Genomic DNA, 16,274 nt, shown 5'->3' on the forward strand with positions numbered 1-16,274 from the left:
CATCGATTAATGCATGGTATGATTGTGCAACTCTATGAACCGTGTGAACCTTTTCAAATACCTACTTGTGACGATTACGTTTACCATTTGATTTATTACTCGCAATTTATTCATAGTTTGTGGAAATAGTTTGAGATGATTACTCGCAATTTATTCAATGTGGCTGAATTATCTCCATTTGATTTTTCAGATTCGAGGACGAATCTTTTTAAGGAAGGGGGAATGATACGAGTCACAAAGGCCTTAGGATGCGTAAACGAAAGAAAAAGAAAATCAAGATTCACTTTCTTGTTTTCAAGAAAATCAAGAAATCGAATCTTGGCCCAATCTTGCTGTTTGGAGCGATTTCAAGAATGAAGAAAATCAAGATTTCAAATCTTGGAAATCTTGGTACAAGAAACCGAATCTTGCAGCCAAAACGCATTGGATCTCCGTTACGAGCGTCAACGACCCAATTTCGGTAGGAGATGGATTCCAAGCCCAATCAAGAAGTCCGTCCATACTTAGTTGAAAATCAGGCCAAATTGATAAAAGGCCCAATTTACAAACATTTTAATTGGTTAATTTAATTTTTAGGCTTTAGGAATATTATATGTTAAAATTCGGCCCAAGCAACCCATTTAAATGCCTGGCTGAATTTCCCTCTTATTTTTGTTAATTAGGTTTTATTCTTAAGTTTTCCTAATAAGATTAGGACTAGTATAAGGCCTATTTAAAGGCATGACCGGCCACCCTTGTAATTCTCAAATATATTAAAAATTTCAGATTTGTTTAAATGTAGAATTTTCCTTGAGTTTTTCTCCAAGAATTCTCTCTTGAGTTTTCTTTAGAAGTTGTTTTAACAATCTTTTGATTGTGGGAGCCATCTTTAGCCTTCTTCTTGCCATTAATTTTCTTTGGAGGGGAGATTAGAGCCATTTGAAGGGAGTTGTGAAATCTTTCGGGATTTCAAGGCTTCTTAGGACTTATCTTTTAATTTCTTGCTGTCAATTTTTTCTTTTAATTTCTGCTTGTGCCGATTTTATTTAATCACTTTGTTTGCTAATCTTGTTGCGTTTCAGGCATTCCAAAGCATTCCAAATCTAATTCTCCCCCTTCTTTATTAAATATCAGATCGCCCCTTTTGTTCTTGGCAGAAAAATTCGATCAAAATCCCTAAATTCCTTATTAACACTTATTCCTATTCTCAAATTTGGGTTGTTTTGATTGCTGGAATTTTGGGGAAATTTAACTTGCTATTTGTATTCTTTGGGGTTCAATTACATGTTCTTGATTCCCCAAGAACCTTTATTAACACTTATTCCTATTCTCAATTTGATTGTTTGCTGGTTTGGGGATTTTTATTCCAGATCTGGAAATTTAAAGTTCTAATCTTTTAATTTCTGTTTCGTTTCAGATCTGTTCATTTAGAGCCTCGTAGGAGTTTTCTCGTGACTTGACAACTCGATCTTGGTCCGTGCGCAACCCCCTATCACATCTTATGCACATTAGCCTCTTTAACCCTCAACTAATGATACCTAGAATGCAAGTCAATTTTGGAGAATATAGACGCCCCTCGAAATTGGTCAAACAAATCATCAATCCTCAAAAGTAGATACTTGTTCTTAATAGCCAACTTATTTAGTTGTCGGTAATCGATACACATCCTCATGGATCTATCCTTTTTCTTAACAAACAGTACCGTGCCCCCCACGGGGACACACTAGGGCAGATGAACCCACTATCCAATAACTCCTGAATTTGAGCCTTGAGCTGAGTAAGCTCTTTCGGTGCCATTCGATAGGGAGCAATAAGCACCGGAGCTGTACCAGGGAAAAGCTCAATCCCAAACTCCACTTCTCGATTTGGAGGTAAACCCGGTAGCTCCCCAGGAAAGACGTCCAGAAAATCCCTCACAGTTCTGATGTCCTTAACAGTAGAGTCCCTAGAAGCAGAAACACTTACGTAGGCCTAATATGCCTCACTTCCCTTGTGAATCAGTTTCTCAGCTACCAGTGCAGAGATCACATTAGATAAGTAGTTTTGACATTCTCTGATCATGACTACCTCTATATCCTCCTCGGTGATTTTTGCCTTCTCGACCAGGGAAAAAAGATCTCACTCCCTCTGCGAGGCTATCAAAACTCTCAAGTTATCTCTGAGGCCATCCTCAAAGTGGACACATTACTCATACTCAGATGCCACCATACCTCGTGCATAGCAGCTCAGTCTTAGAAACTCGGCCTCATACTCGGCCAGTGATCGATCCCCTTGTGTAAGATTGCAAAACTCCCTCCTACGTGCTTCCACACAACTAGCTCCGACATATTTCCCTTGAAGGCGGTCTGAAAGAACTCCCAGGTCAGACATTCGAGCTGAGTGCCCTCCTTAATGGTCAACCACCACTGATAAGCCTCGTCCCGCAGCAACGAGACTAGACCCTTTAATTTCTACTTAGGGGTGCAATCTAGATCATCCATGATCCTCTCCGTGGCCTCAATCCAGTACTCAGCCACATTAGGGGCGACCCTAGTGACACCCCTAAAGAGCTCAGCTCCATTGGACTGGAGTCAATCCGTAACCAACCCTCGGCCCCCAAATCCAGTAATGGGCCCAGCGACCCTCTCCAAAATCCTTAGCATAGCCTGGGATAATGCACCGTCCCCAGCCATGTGATCTTGAAACCCAGTCTCAATAGGAGGTGACACTGGCATATCACTCGTATCCAAATTTGGAAGGCTGCCCGATGACGAGGACTCAACTCAAGCCCCTCTACGGCCTTTACCTTGTCCTTTCGTACCCCGTCCGTGGATACTTCGTGTGCTCATATCTAATTGGATTTATCTGGTATTATAAGTTTTATGAATTAGTTATAGTTCCAGTGTTTATTAACAATTTTTTTATGTAAAATAGTATCGGTTATTCAGAGTTCGTTTTTGTAAATAGCAGTCTCACTACAGTTTCCAGTTTCTCTACAATTTTAAGCATACACTAACTAAAGTGTTTTCAGTACATTTTACTACCTATAGCAGTTTTAGAATATACTATCCATAACAGTTTTAGTTTAAAACAAATCATAGTTTAGAATACTTACAGGATCGGCGCCGGAGACTCAGTGTACCACTTACTCAGTAAAAACATTTCAAATCATTTGGAAATCAATCAATTTTTCGAAAGCTCAATTTTTATAAGACCCATAATCCACAGTAGAGTTTTGCAACCTGGCTCTGATACCACTAAATGTAGCACCCAAAACCCGACCTAGACCTTATGGTTGAATCTAGAAATGTCACATGGAATGAGATTTGAAGACAAGAGTGTCGAGTTAAAACCGTTACAGTTAGTTAGCTTTATTTAATTCAGAAATATAAGTACTAGTTGATTTTCTTTAAAACTTGTGTCTTAGTGGAAGCTTTTGTAACCAATTAATTTAGGGAAAATCGTTTCTATTTACGAAAACCTTAGTTTTTAGAAAAATCATGTTTTGTTAAGTTGTAGTTTTTTTAAAAAAATCCATAAAAAAGTATAAAGTCCCGAATTTAAATTCAACCAGTCCATGTCCAAAAGTTACATCAAAAACCCCAAATAAGTAATAAATTCTAGACATTAATGGAAAACAGTCTAAAATTTACGTGTGGCCACCATCGAGTCCTTTGCTGCACCGACCCGTTAATTCTGGGGATTACCTATACAGATTAAATAGAAAAAAGGGTAAGCTTTCACAAACGCAGTATGTAATCCCCACAAAAAACATGCATACAGATAGTCAACAGAATTCAGTTAGATACAGTCTGGGGCCTAGACCCATCACAGAATCAGTTTGAGCCATAGCCCTTTCAGATACAGTCTCATAAATCATTAGGGCTTGGCCCATATCAGTTATAAAATGCAGATACAGTAAATCAGAATCCTACCCACCAGCCTCTACACACCATCTTCGTCCAACCCTATACACCATGTGGGGATTAAATCAACCCACCCATCCCTACATACCATGCTATACCGAAATGCGGCACATAATCAGAAGGTTGCAGCTGAGCTGTCAGATAACAGGCTTAATAGCATTTCAGACACTTCCTCTAAATATTATCAACCCACCCCGACGTAATGCAACATACAAAATATGTCATGCCATTATCTAATTAATAGTACATACATTCAGATATCATAAGTCATGTTCGGTATAGAAATCAGTCAGACAGATCACACAAATAGGGGTCTAAGTAAAGCTTACCGACCCTACAGTAGGTCTACAATCGACTTGGGTGACCCGTGCAACCTTACAGAACTTTTTAAAAAAATGGGCTCACACGCCCATGTGGCCCATTCAGCCCAAATTGGCCTTGGCCGCATGATCCATTTTAAATGTAACCCGTGCTAGTTAATTATTCATATATGTTTTCACTATTTACTTATATGTTCCTTCAAAGTTGTCTACTTGAGTCACTGTTACTAAATTATTTATATCTTGAGCTAAAAAATTCTGAATTCAGATCTGCTTGATGTTTTTGAAACTATACTCAAATACCTTTCTACCATAAAATTTTTAGAATTTTTGGTTTAGCCAATAAGTACAGAAAAATCTTCAAACTTACTCCTGTTCTGTTGTCTGACAGCTTTGACCCTTTTTGCTAAAAATTATTTATCTCTTAGTACAAAATTTGGATGAAGTTTCCATTTGTTTCTATTGAAAATAGACTCATTAAGAATTTAAACATGTAAATTTTAACCTCTAATTATTTTTCTCCATTTTTTGATAATTTTCCAAATTTAGAATAGGGGAATATGAATTCATTCTGACCTTGTCTCACAAAGTTTATTACATCTCACAATTTACAATTCCATTACTTACACCATTTCTTCTATGAGAAACTGGACTCAATAAGATTTAATTACATATTGTTTTCATCCTCTAATTTGATTTCCACAATTTATGGTAATTTTTCAAAATTAGCCTACTACTACTATCCAAACAGCAAGCAATTTTGACTTTTCGCCGAATCCCATTTTTTTTGCGTTTTGGGTACACACCTTGTGTTTTTTATGCTAAAACAGTCATTGAGGACTCCAAAGCCACCAGCGATAACCCTTCATTTAACTATTGTTAAGACGAGAACACCAAATTCACTAGTCCGAGCCTCCCCCTACACCCAAATCGCAGAGAAAAAACATTACCACTTCAGTCGCTAAGAGATTCATGACAGAAACGAATAGAAACACTTACCGAAACTTAGCAAGCACTAATCGCATGCGAAAACAAAGGAAAATAAATGGATTAGGGAAAAATCAATAAGAAAAAGAAGAGAAAGATGGAAAACTCGGAGAATTTCGACAAAAAGAGAGGGAGAAGAATAAGGGTGGAATTTTTTTGGAAAAGAGAGTCAAAATTTGGTTATGAGAAAAAAATAAAATAAAATCTCGATAACCCCCAAAATCCCTTAATCTTCTCCCTTAATTCCCTCTACACATCCACTACTGAGAATCCCCCCATTACGCAGTCTATCCCGAAATCTGAGCAAAAAAAATAATACCCTTACCTACACAGGGATTCGAACACAAGACCTCCACAATAATAACACACCATTTAAGCACCAAACCAGTAGGCCCATTCTGTTGTAATTTACCCAACAATCAAATAAAATCCTACTGAACAAGAGTAAGGCCTAATTCATTCAAAATACCAAAATTTACCTAAGTGAAGGCTTGAACTTGGGACCTCCCAAACACTTCCAGAACACATAGACACTAAAGTTGACAGATATTTGTGTCATATTTTCACAATAACAAAATTAGAAATTTTGGGGCGTTACATAAGCATATAAATGATTACATGAGGTAACAATGTATTCCTACCTTGAATCAGTTTAATCACAATAATCTTTCAAGTTATGCAAGGCTAATGTATCGTTAGATACCATTGCTAATTTAACCTTCAACTACCTCAGATGATTAAACATGCACTGATTATGTATCGTGTGAATTAATTACAATTTCAATCTGTTTAAATACTTAATTCATTAGTTACCTTACAATTGTATTGCAAGAATAACTTAGTCATAGTTTTACTTAATCAAACATCTTACTAAGGCCTATAACAATACAAACACAATTTTAATAAATTATGTGGACAAAATGCAATCAACCTAACGCGAATTAAATTTAAGTCATATTAATTAAATTAAACATATCAACATCACAATTATTCATAGACATTTTCAGAACAACAATAATAAAATTAAAAGGATAAGGAACAAGAATCAAATCTGGTGTTTCTCTGAGGCTTGACTAATTTGCTCCGCTCCTTCTTCTCCGCTTGTTCTTGTTGAACTGAGACTTCCACAAACACTTGAATGATACTCCAAATGGTGGTGAAGTAATCTTTTTCAAAAGGTGAAATCAGCAAGGGAATGGGGAAGAAATTGAAGAACAATGGAAAGGGATTGAAAAGAGAAAGTGAGAGAAAAGTGAAAGGATTAGAGGTTTTGAGATGTGTTTCAAATGAGCAGCAAAGGGGGGTTTTTATAGGTTGAGTGAGCTGCTAAAAATAGAAAAAAATCAGCAGCCATTGGGTCCCCCCATGGCTGGCCACACATGTGGCAAGTTTGAAGGTTTCAAACTTGCTATTTTAAGGTAGGGAAAATCTAGAAAGGCATGAATAGTGGAGGGGTTTGAATGCAAATTCAAGGAGTCTTAAGGGGATATATTGCAAGCCAAATAATCATCCAAACAAGCTGATTGGGTCAACATGTGGGACGGTTTTGGGCTGCCTAGTGCTCGGTCGGATCAGTTTTCTCAGTTTACCTCAACTAGGCCTCTTTTCATAATTAATTAATAATAATTTCTTTAACCCAAAATAATTTGGATTAGAATTAAAATTAATTATATTATGAATTAATAGTCATAATTTGGACCATTTTTAACTGATAAATTAATTCACCTTAATGCTTCAAAAATTATTTCTCGATTTTACGCTTCTAGCAGTGTCTGCCAAGCCAATTTTCGCCCTTTGTGCGAATCTGTCGAAAATGATCAAAATTAATCAAAATTTATTATAAATTTAATAAAATTTAACATGTTAATAATTTAAATACGATTTCATTATTTATAATTATTATATATTTTTCGACAAGAATTACTACAATTTTGCATGAATTTGAGTTTAAAAGGGCATGAAAAAGTGTGTATATTTTTGTGTTTCCACACCCCCAAAATTAATTCATTTCTCATCTTGAGTAATGCACAAATTGAAAATAATTTCTCAAGAACACCTTAAAATAATTCCTTCAGAACAACATTCTTCCCAAAATTATGAATTTAGCATACTTATGCTTAAGAACAAGAGTTTTGAGATTTACGCTATTTAAGTATACATATCATTTAAATTAATCTCAATTATTATTATGATAGCAAAAATAGACTAAATGCTTACTCAATAAAGACATGTTAAATCCCTACTAATATGATTTTATTCCCTTATTTAAAATTAAGTTGCAATCATCAAGTTTAATTTATGCCTTCATATGTTGAGCATGACAATTTCTCTCCACTAATGTAGGTAGCATAGAAACTTGAATCAATAGGTCTTTTAAATAGGTTGTAACGTGGCTAGGCTAGGGGTAGGTAAAAGATAGATAAATTTACGCTTAAAACCCTAGACTTAGCTTCAATCAGACCTTTGGAATATTTACCTTCAATAAACCAACTTATTTTGCTCTCATATGCTCTTTTGTACATCTATTTTCTTTCAAGTACTTATCTTCTTCTCATTTTTTTCTTTTTCTTTTCTTTTCTTTTTCTGTCACGAGTATTTTGTTGTATGTAATACAATTTTTTGAGCATTTAATACTTCTTTTCAACTCCCTCAAACTTATTTTCAAAGAATATTTTGAATAGTACCGAATCTAGTGTTTGGGACAATTTAAAGATAATTAAGAGAAAAGTGATGGCTAAATATTGCAAAGGTTCAAATAAAATTAGGCCATATAGTCTCAAAGTTGGGTTTCAAAGGATAAAATTTCATCAAAGTTAGTTTGAAAGGCTCAAACGGTCCAAACAAAAGTTGCCTAAATCATTTTCAACATTCCATGCTTATTAGGATTTCGCCTCAAGAAACTACTAAGTCAATTCTAGAGACTTAAACTTTCCTGCATGCCTAATTTTCTTAAGGAACTAAAAATTTTATGGTATGATTTGCATGCTTTATTAAAAGTACATTTATGTCATAATTCAACCAACATAACAATTATTAAAATAATAGAATTTTATTCATACTGAAGTTTAGCATACTTAAAAAAATTTCAAATTTTTGAACAAAATATATCCTAATCATAATTAAAAGAAAATTTTATTCTGAGAGAAAATAATTTCAATTTTCGGTCCCCCTGCTTAAGATGAGCAATGTTCTCATTGTTAGAAGTGAATAGATACTATACACCAGGTAGGATTCTGGAAAAGAGGAGATGAGTCAATTTGACTGCTTAAGTACCAAGCTCTCTCTTGATCCAATCCTAGAGATGTATATATCTATTGCCACACTTTGTACTTTGCAACTTGTTCATTTTTTTATGATTTCCACCTCTTGTTTTATTATGTGATAAAAAAAATCCTAATAGAACCTAATCATAAAACATTAAATAACCTAGGAACGTAAATAAAATAAAGCTAAGATCCCCCATTTTTATTTATTTGCAGATCCCTCGGAATTCGACTCATCTTTTGCTCCATCATCTTTGTTTTTGTATGAATCACTTCACTCCCCCTTCGATAGTGGACTCCATGGTTTTTGTAAGAGCGTTTCTCATTGAGTCATCCCGTATTTTTGAATATCTCCAGTAAGCTTGTTGCTGCTACTACATGTGTTACATTATGTCCATCAACTTTGATAGCTCATCTCGAAGAACTGGGCGAGGCGATTAAGTTCTGAACATTGAGGTTGTACTGTCAGGTTTGGTTGTTGGTTCCATTGGTTTTACTTTATCAGGGATTTCAGCTGTCTATATTGGTTTGATCTCTGTAGGATCTTCTTCTTCTTCAGGATCCCCGTTCTCTTCAACTCATTGCTAGAGAACAGAATCTCCGGCTATTCGGTAGAGGTCCCAATCTGTGATTGTGCCCTGGCTATAACCTATCTTCTTTAAGTTTGTAAGAATTTCAGCTTTCAAACACAAAATTGTTATCATAAAGGGAAAGTAAGTTGGGCTAGAATTTCTAGCGGCACAACTCCTCATTTCTCTCAGAATGATTTTTCCCACATCAATGGTCCTTCCAGTTAAAATCGAGTATAATAAGACCATTCGCTCTAATGAAATTGTAGTCCCATGTGAAATAGGCATAAGGCTGAATCAAATGAAATATAACCATACATTCGCTAGTGGTGTCAAATATTCTCTGCGACAAGTGTAAATTCCTTGCTTTGACACAGTCCACTTAGAACCTAGAATTGTAAGTTCCTCGAGAATTTCTTGTAGATTTTTAGGCTCAATATTTCTCATCAAGGAAGAATATTCATCATCTTTGAAATCAGGTAATTCAAAGAATTCATTAATAGCGTTTGAGGTTATTGGTACCTTGATTCCTCGGACAAAAACTTCCATTAATTCGTTTCAGGTCAAACTAGCATAAAACTCACGAACTAATTCCTCATTTGCACTAGGTCTTTTCTCACAAAACAATTCCCAATTGAGAGCTTCATCAATTTGTCGAATGAACGCCATGAAATTGATATAGTTGCTTTCTTTCAGTGTAAAGCCCTTTTCAGGGTGCATTTGTTGATTCTTGAAAACCCTTTCCTATCCTGCTTTGGCTTCTTCACAGTGAAATTTGTTTTTTAATTCGTCAATTTAAATAAAGGCACGAGTTCTTTTGCGAGGCAAGATTAACCTAAACATAAGATGGAAACAAATATTTTCTCAAAAATTCAATTAGTAAAAATAATATATTAATAATTCAAAATAAATTAAAGATTTTAAATAATTAAAACGAATTAAAATTATTTAGAAAAATTTCTTACCACCTTGTATATAAAAATTAAGAACTCAATAAATAAAATTGGAAGCAAAAGAATTTAATTGAGGGATGGTTGGAAGGGTGATCGATTAGTGGAGAAATAATATGGAATTATGGTACACAAGTGACAAGGGTGTGCAGTTAAAGGCAAAGGCAGTAGTGGCACGCTAGGGAGAAGTAGTGTGCAGCTTGGTGTGATGAAGGCAGCAGCAATGTGCAGAGCCTTGTGTGGGCAGAGGGGCACGCATGTGCCGCGCAGATGCTGGGCAGCAAGAAGGTGCGTCGAGCAAGGCCAAGCAAGCTAATGGGCACCCGAGCAAGAGCAAAAGTTGCTGGGCTATTGGCACATGCGGGCTAGAGCTAGGAGCGGCAATGATGTGTGCGGAGCAGGACGTGCAAGGAAGCAGCAACATGCGATGGTCGGCTGGAGCAAGCATGGGCATGAGCGGCTTTGGAGTTGGCTAGCGACATGCGCAATGGGGCAGGTTGAGAGGTGCGTACGAGGGTGGCTACTGGGCGACAAGGTTACTAAGGTTGCCGACTGTGGGTGCTGGAAGGAAGGATGGAGATTGGTTTAGGTGATGTGAAAAACTGTAGAAGGCGATTGGAATTTATATTGAAGAGGGTAGGAGTTCAATTAGAATTCTTAGAACAAATTAATAATTAAAATATTCGAAGTTCTAATTCTACACAAAGTTAATAACAATTAATAAATAATATAATGCACATTACTTTATTATTTGCTATTAATTTATTGAAATAAAAACTATTAATTAAAATATGATCAATTTTAAACAAATTCTAATTCTATGCAAAGTTGATAATAATTAATATACATTATAATAAATATAATTATATACTAGTTATTATCACCTTATTTATTAAATTAAATTAAAAACATTTATTCTAGATGTCTTTTAAAATATTTACAAAAAGAGGCATCTAATTTTTGATATTTACAAAAAGAGCAACCAAATTTTGAAAATAGTTCAGTTAAGTACCTAAACTTAAAGAAAATTTGAAATTGAATTGTAATTAAAACTTGGATCAAAATTTACCCTTTTCTATTTGAAAAATTAAAAATTTATTTTGCTATTTAGGAAATAATTTCTCGGAAGATTATGTTAAAATCAATTCCCAGGAAAGATTGGAGGGGTCACAAGCGCTTAAGTTCCAATCTCCTAAACAGAATTTATTTAAGCATACTAATGCCAAAAATATACCCTAAATCATTTATTTAAAAAAAAAATGAGAAAAATTAAATATCTGATAAAATGAACTAGATTTGATCCTGTTCAATTTTAACCCCCCAGTAATGTTTTAAGCGTTGAGCATTGACTCGAAAATTACCTCCCTTACTTTGAAGTTCGACAACTCCGTATGGATAAACTTGGTGAATTGTAAATTGACCGGACCAACGTGATTTTAACTTACCTAGAAAGAACCTTCATCTGGAGCTAAATAACAAGACTTGCTGACCTGCTTCAAATTCTCGAACTCGAATGTGGTTACCAGGCCATCTTTTAAGTCTTTCCTTAAGTAACTTGGCATTCTCGTATGAGAACATTCGAAATTCTTCTAACTCATTGAGTTGAAGTATCTGTTTCTCTTTAGCAAGCTTAAGATCAAGTTGAGTTGTTGGAGATCCCAATAAGCTTTGTGTTTGAACTCCAAGGGCATATGAGAGGCTTTCCCAAAAACCAACCTATAAGGTGACGTCCTTTAAGGTGTCTTGTATGCTATCCTGTAGGCCCATAAAGCATCATCTAGCCTTTTGGACCAATCTCATCGGTTTGGGTAAACTACCTTCTCGAGTATGCCTTTTATTTCTTTGTTTGCCAGTTCAACTTGCCCATTCGTATGCGGATGGTAAGCTGTGGCAACCTTGTGCTTCACTCCATGTTTTTCAAGTAACCATTTCAACCATTTGTTCACAAAGTGAGACCCTTCATCACTGATGATAGCTCTCGGGGTTTCGAACCTTGTGAACACATGCTTCTACAAAAACTTCATCACAACCTTAGCATCGTTCATCGAATATGCCTTGGCCTCAACCCACTTAGACATGTAATCTACTACTACCAATATTTACTTCAGACCCAAAGATGGAGGGAAAGGACCAAGGAAGTCAATACCCCAAACATCAAAGAATTCTACCTCAATGATGTTTGTTCGGGGCATCTCATTTCTGTTGGTGACGTTTCCAACCCTTTGACATCAATCATAGCTCCTTACGTAAGTATAGGCGTCTTTGAATAGTGTTGGCCAAAAGAATCTGGCTTGTAATACTTTGGTTGCAGTACGTGTACCTCTGAAGTGTCCCCACTTGGAGCTGTGTGACAATGATATAAAATCTTATGTACTTCATCTTCTGCCACGCATCTCCTGATCATTTGATATGCACATTTCTTAAAAAAAATATGGCTCTTCCTAAAAATAATATTTCACATCGTGAAGAAACTTTTTCTTTTGTTTATCTGGGAATGTCTCCTGAATGGGTATAAGTGGATAATTCCCTTCTTGCGGCTCTAATCTTGACAAGTGGTCTACTACTTGGTTTTCTACTCCCTTTCGATCTTGAATTTCTAGATCAAACTCTTGAAGTAAAAGTACCCATCAGATCAATCTTAGCTTAGCATATTTTTTGGCAAGTAAATACTTAATTGTCGAATGGCCCGTATAGACAGTCACTTTGGTACCTATAAGATAAGATTGAAACTTGTCAAAATACAATCACTTTGGTACCTACAAGATAAGATCGAAACTTGTCAAAAGCAAACACAATAGTAAGTAACTCTTTCTCAGTTACCGTAAAATTCAACTGAGCTCTAATTAGAGTCTGACTTGCATAGTAGATGGGATGAAAGACCTTGTTCCTTCGCTGGCCCATGACAGCTCCTATCGCGAAGTCACTTGTGTCACACATCAGTTCAAATGGCAAATCCCAGTCCAGTGTGATGATGATGGGTGCTGAAACTAACTGACTCTTCAAACCATTGAAAGCTCTTAAGCACTCCTCATCAAATTTGAACATCGTGTCCTTCTCCAATAATTTGCATAAGGGTTTAGCAATTTTGGAGAAGTCCTTGATAAATCTTTGATAGAAACCGGCGTGACCCAAAAAGCTCCTAATACTCTTTACAGATGTTGGAGGTGGGAGTTTCTTAATAACATATACCTTTGCTTTATCGACCTTGATTCCATGTCTCATTATCCAATGCCCTAAAACAATACCTTCTCATACCATGAAATGGCACTTTTCCCAGGTGAGTGCTAGGTTTGTTTCTTTGCATCGCCTTAGTACCTTGGCTAGATTGGCTAAGCAATCATCATAAGTGTCTCCAAACATGTACAGGCATGTGAACTTTGTTTTATGTTGATCTTCTGGCGCTACTGTAATCTGATTATACCCCGAGTATCCATCGAGAAAATAGTAATAGTCTCGCCCCACGACTCTATCCAGCATCTGGTCCAAGAACGACAAAGGAAAATAATCTCTCCTTGTTTCCTTGTTCAACTTCTGATAATATATGCAAATTCTCCATTCTGTAACCATTCTGGTTGGTATTAGTTCATTGTTTTCATTCTCTATGACCGTAATACCTCTTTTCTTTGGCACACATTGGACTGGACTTACCCATGAACTATCTGAGATGGGGTAAATTATACCCGCATCTAACCACTTAATGATTTCTTTCTTTACCACATTCTTCATGATGGGGTTTAGTCTTTGTTGTCCATCAATCATCCCTTTCTCGCCATCTTCCAAGATGATCTTGTACAAGCATACAAATGGACTAATGCCACGAATATTAGCTATGGTCCATCTAATAGCCTTCTTGAATTGTTTCAACACTAGGATGAGTTTCTCTGTAACACCCCTTACCCGTGTCCAACGCTGGGACAGGATACGAGGCATTACCAATCTTAACACAAGCAACAGTACAAAACTGGGCCATAAAATTTCATTCAATTTAAAACTATTTATTCACATGCATATCGTCCCTTATAAGGGCCTACGAGGCCCTAAACATATGTTGGAAGTGGTTCGGAACTAAACTAGAAACTTTGGAACACTACGAAAATTTTCATGTTTTGGAGGGTCACACGCCCATGTGGCTCAGGACACGCCCGTGTCCTCAGCCCGTGTAACTCTCTGCTTATGATGTCATCAACAAATGAGGGTCCCACAACTCATCATGTATCATGCAAACACAACTCACATCACAATACTTTGACATATAATTAATATATATATAGGCTTATAACTAATTAGTCAATATAAGCCAAGTTAAGTGGCTACACATAAATCAAACCTTTAAACCATTACAAGCCAAAAATTTAGCTAAAACATAATAACTCATACACAAAATGACTGAGTCCCTATACATGTCATAAACTTAAAATGCTTGAGTACGTTAATACCGATCACTAGCTTGATAGTGTGATAGAATCTCCGACGATCTTCAACCCGAGCTAGTATTTGTGACACTATAGGAAAAAGAAATGAAGGGGGTAAGCTATATAGCTTAGTAAGTTGTATGTAAATAATAATAAATCTGTTAACATGCTTTTACCAATCCTCACAATACGTTTTCAAGATAATAAAATCATAATTACACATAGTTCCATTATTTACTCATTTCACATCAAGCTGTCTACTCGAGTCATAGTCACTAAATTATTTATATCTTGTGTTATGAAACTCCAAATTAAGATCTACTTGATTTTCCCAAAACTAGACTCACATATCTTCTTACCATAAAATTTTCAGAATTTTTGGTTTAGCCAATAAGTACAGTTAATTCTTCAAAGATGTCCATATCCTGCTGTCTGATAGTTCCGACCTTTCTTCTCTAAAAATTAATTATCTCTTAGTACGGGATTCGGATGATGTTCCTGTTCTTTCTCTTGAAAATAGACTCATTAAAATTTTTAATCATATAAATTCTAACCCATAATTCTTTTTATACAATTTTTAATGATTTTCCAAAGTCAGAATAGGGGATTCTAAAATCATTCTGACCTTAACTCACAAAAATTCAAATATCTCATAATATGAGATTCTTTTACTTACACTGTTTCTTCTATGTGAAACTAGACTTAATAAGCTTCAATTTCATGTCTTATTAAACCTCTAATGCAATTCCCACAATTTTTTGTGATTTTTCAAAATTATACAACTGATGCTGTCCAAAACTATTTTATTGCAAATTTTACTCTTTCATGATTTCTTTGTATTAACATTTATTTCGACACACATAACACCAAAGCATATCCATAACTAGCTATTACAATAGCTAACCATTATCATATATTTACATGTCATTCATTGGCCAATTTCACCTATACATCAACAACAAAGACTTAAACATATCATGTCTCAATTTAATTTGGCCTAAAAGCCTCATACAATCATCAATAAAATTTAACACATATTTATACCTTATAAGTATAGACCTATAATCACAAGGTCATCACACAATCATTCTCATAAGTATGACTTACTCATTTACATTCTTGCCAAAATGTCCAATATACATCGAGTTCATTACTCATGAATTTTACGTACATACATGTATCCTTTCAACATGATCATACCTTGTCTTTTCTTTTACATAACCTTTGGATTATCCGTTGAACCACTTGGAATGCTAAGGATAATCTGGAAAATTAATACATAATGTCTCGTACCAATGCCATGTCCCAGACATGGTCTTACATGGAAATCTCGTATTAACTCCAATAGCCCAACTATGGTCTCACACGAAATCTCAAATCGATATTGGAACATCATCAACCGAATTCACAAAGCAATTATACAATTCATTTTATATGAAAACATGAAATACATAATAATGTGATGTTGCATTATTTACACACAAACTTACCTCGGTAGCATAATTGGTGAAAAGAACTTATTCGTCATATTCTTTGTTTTTCCCCCGTTCTAAGTCTGAATCTCGTCTTCCTTGATCTATATGAATTCAAATTTAACTCATTTAATTGTCTATTCATTCAATTTCATCCAAAAATACCAATTTGGACATTTTTGCACTTTAGCCCCTAAACTTTCACATTTATTCAATTTAGTCCCTATTTCACAAATACACAAAATTCACACAATTCAATATAACCCAAGCTTAGTAAAATTACTATAGTGCCCCTAGCAGCCCAAAACTTTCATTTATTTCACATTTCAACCACTCAATTTGCATATTTCACAATTTAATCCCTATTTGATATTTTTGTCAAAAATCACTTTACAAAACATATTAATCTATCAACAA

The sequence above is a fragment of the Gossypium hirsutum genome, chromosome D05, assembly GCF_007990345.1.
Source record: "Gossypium hirsutum isolate 1008001.06 chromosome D05, Gossypium_hirsutum_v2.1, whole genome shotgun sequence".
Classification (NCBI taxonomy): Eukaryota; Viridiplantae; Streptophyta; class Magnoliopsida; order Malvales; family Malvaceae; genus Gossypium; species Gossypium hirsutum.